Genomic DNA, 3,928 nt, shown 5'->3' with positions numbered 1-3,928 from the left:
AAGGTTTCCTCCCTACCGATCCACGCCCTAGCTCTCTAAGATCTCACGGGCGAACTCGACGAACTTGCAACACAAAGACACAAGATTAATACTGGTTCGGGCCATTGTTGTGGTGTAACACCCTACTCTAGTGTGGTGGTGGTGGATTGCCTCTTGGGCTGATGATGAACAGTACAAGGGGAAGAACAGCCTCCTGAGGTGAGGTGTTCTTGTGCTTGGTTGGGGTATGGCTAAGGATGGAATGGCCCCGATCCAAGATGAGGTCGATCCCCCTAGCTATGGTGGTGACTAGTCCTATTTATAGAGGCCCTGGTCATCTCCCCAAATACTGAGCGGGAAGGGAGCCAATAACGGCCACTTTGAAAGGGGACAACTAGTAGAGCTTATCCTCACAAAAGCGGTCTTCACCTGCAAAAGGCTCTGGTGATGACGCCGTCTTGGGCTCCATGGTGACCTCCATCTTGCCGTCCTTCTGGTCTTGGTCTCGTTGCACCAATATGGAAACCTTTGCTTGATGCCTCGGTACTCTACGCCTGCGCTTGCCCCCTTGGCACCAAAGAGGAAGCAAGGATACTGCACACTGGCGCCCGCCTGGTCTCGATCGTCATGGCTCACGTCACTAGGACCTCGTGAGGTTTGCCTTGCCTTGATCTCTCCGCCCCTCATGAGCCTGCCTAGCGAGGCCACTCCTGAGGAGGTCTTGTGTCGTCTGCCTCGCGAGGCTTGGCCCCTCGCGAGGGTCTTGAATGCCTTGTCGATGAAGATGGGCCATACATACCTGCCAGCTCAGCCATGTCGTGGGCCACAGGCAGGCAAGTCTGGGGACCCCCGTTCCCAGAACGTCGACAGTATCCCCCAGGCCCAAGGTGCGCTCGGGCTTGGCTTTGAGGCGAAGCCAAAGGTCAAGCGCGGAGTGCCGCGGGCCCCAAAAGCTTGTGGCCTCGGTTGACGCATGGCAGTTGATTGGACGTGGGCGTCTCCGCTTCCCCACACTGCCTTTGAATCCCCCTGGCTATGCGGCCCTCGCAACCTACACAGTTATTCTCCCATCGCCCACGCCTTGCTCCCCAGTCGTTCTGCTTCCTCGAGACTCTGCTCCTCCTCTCCAATCTGACCTGCACTCCTCCTGCTTCATTGCCATGGTGCCGAAACAAGAAGACAAGGGGAAGAAGCCTCTGCCTTGGCCAAGTGCGCCTCTAGCCGCCGAGCCTGCAGTCAGCCGATCCTTGGTGCTCAATGACGAAGCCATGGAAAAGGTGCGTCCCATGCTCGCCACCAGTTTCAACGAGTGGGGGAGACGGTGGCCTGGCCTTCGTCTCGCGCTCGAATCGCTTGGGCGGTCACAGAGGTCCCAATCTTCATTGATGCCCTTTGGGCAGGCCTGATCCCCCCTTTCTCTACCTTCTTCAACGCGGTGCTTGAACACTACCAGATCCATATGCTGCATCTCGACCCCCAATCCGTGACTCTCCTCGCCGTCTTCGCCTTTGTGTGTGAAGCCATGGTGGGCATCGCTCCTTCTGTGGCCCTTCTCCGCCATTTCTTTTCATTGCATCTGACTGATCCCCAGCAAAGCTCGGTGTGCATGAGCTTCTAGGCCGTGGCCATGACGGCGGGCACGGGGATCGACTTCGAGCTTCCTCCATCCACGAGCGAGTTTCGGACACGGTGGGTATTTGTCGACCCTGGTGTGCTCAGCCCTCTGCTCCATGCCCCGTCAGCGCCTGCCGTTTCCCACACTGGCAGGGGCCACGAGAGGCTTGTGAGCCCCCGTATTATCCCCGTGTGGCTCAGGCTAAGGATGCTGAAGGACCGTGGCGTGATCGCGCCAATGGTGGTGAAGGAGTTCATCAAGCGCCGGGTTGCTCCGCTTCAGCGCCATTCTCGCCCGATGTGGACCTTGCTTAGCAGCCAGGACCATATGAGGTTTCAGGAGTCCGGTCTCCCCCTAGGGACGCGGCAAACGGTGCTCAAGGTCCTGACAGGTGTCCCTTCACCAGACAACTTGCCTGGGAAGAAATGTCTGTTGTACCACTGCAAGAACAAGGCTGAATTCACAGGGAGCATGCCTCCCTTTGACGAGTGAGGGCTGCGGCCAGACAGCCTGGTGGGGTCCCGCAAGAACCCTGTCAGCGTGGTTCCCCTCTTCGTCGCCGGCGCCGAGCTCGTCCCGAATGTGGGTGCAGGGGGACGAGCGCTGCCAGAGGCTGGCAGCACAAGTGCTGATGTGCGGATGCCGCCTGGGGCCCCTGGGGCGTCGTCGTCAGGATCCCGTGATTCTGGGACATCGGTCGCTGAGATGATGCAGCATGCGGCTCCCGAGGCCGGAACTCCGGAGGCCTCGGGAAGTCGCGGTGAGACGGCGCCCGACTGTTCTCCGCAGCCAGGCACCCCTGAAGTTGTTCTCTCGAGCACTTCTCCAGCTACACCACGTACCGGCCGCCACGTTCAGCGCTTCGGTCGACTTTGCGTGGACTTCGAGGAGCTCCGCAAGAGGAAAGGATCTCCGAGCGTCAGCGGTGTCTTCGGGCCGTTGAAGCGACGAAAGTACATCGGCGTCGACGAGTAAGTACCTTATCTTGGTGATCTTCTGTGTGCCGCCTTCCTTTTCTGATGATTGTCCCCTCAGGACCCCTTCTGCCAAGGCCGTGAAATCTCCTGAGAAGCAGCTCCCTCTCGTCCTTCGCACCAACCAAGCTCCAGTGCTGCAGGCTCGGGCGCTGCCCATGGCGTGGGGTCAGCCGTGAGAGTTGGTCTGTCATCAAGGCGCCCCAAGCTTGCTCCTTCGCCTTCCTTTCTTTGTGGCCTTGCTCGGAGCGCAGCAAGCGTGCCAAGGGCTCCTCCCCTGGTCATGGTCGGCAACTGTGAAACACCCACAATGCGGCTATATCTTGCACGTGTTGGGGCACGACTTAGAGGCATAGCCGCATGGTAGGTTTGTCGCAAGAGGGGTAATCTTCACACAATCCCATGTACTGAATAAGGAAGGGATAAAGAGTTGGCTTACAATCGCCACTTCACACAAATACAAGTTAAACATACATCATACAGAATACAACCAAGGTTCGACTAGGGAACCAAAATAAAAGAAGACAACCCCAAATGCTAGATCCTAGCTCGTCCCAACTGGGCTCCACTACTGATCAACAGGAAACAAAACCAAACAACGATCAAGATCTTCATCAAGCTCCCACTTGAGCTCGGTTGCATCACCTACACTGGTATCATCGGCACCTACAACTATTTGGAAGTATCTGTGAGTCACGAGGACTCAACAATCTCACACCTGCGAGATCAAGACTATTTAAGCTTATGGGTAGGGAAAGGTAGTGAGGTGGAGCTGCCGCAAGCACTAAGCATATATGGTGGCTAACATACGCAAATAAGAGCGAGAAGAGAAGCAATGCAATGGTCGTGAAGCTAGAAGTGATCAAGAAGTGATCCTGAATCTACTTATGCACAAACATAACACAAGAACCGTGTTCACTTCCCGGACTCCGCCGGAAAGAGACCATCACGGCTGCACACACTGTTGATGCATTTTAATTAAGTCAAGTGTCAAGTTCTCTACAACTGGACATTAACAAATTACCATCTGCCCATAACCGTAGGCACGGCTTTCAAAAGTTCAAACCCTGCAAGGGTGTCCCAACTTAGCCCATCACAAGCTCTCACGGTCAACGAAGGATATTCCTTCTGCCAGGAAGACCCGATCAGCCTCGGAATCCTGGTTACAAGACATTTCGACAATGGTAAAACAAGACCAGCAAAGCCGCCCAAATGTGCCGACAATGATAGGAGCTGCACATATCTCGTTCTTAGGGCACACCGGATGAGCAGTCCGTACAACTAAAACCAACCCTCAAGTTTCCCCGAGGTGGCGCTGCAAGGGGCTCTAGTTTGGACCAACACTCAGAGGAGCACTGGC

Source organism: Triticum dicoccoides, chromosome 7A, assembly GCF_002162155.2.
Source record: "Triticum dicoccoides isolate Atlit2015 ecotype Zavitan chromosome 7A, WEW_v2.0, whole genome shotgun sequence".
NCBI lineage: Eukaryota > Viridiplantae > Streptophyta > Magnoliopsida > Poales > Poaceae > Triticum > Triticum dicoccoides.
Note: the sequence above shows the minus strand (reverse complement) of the source record.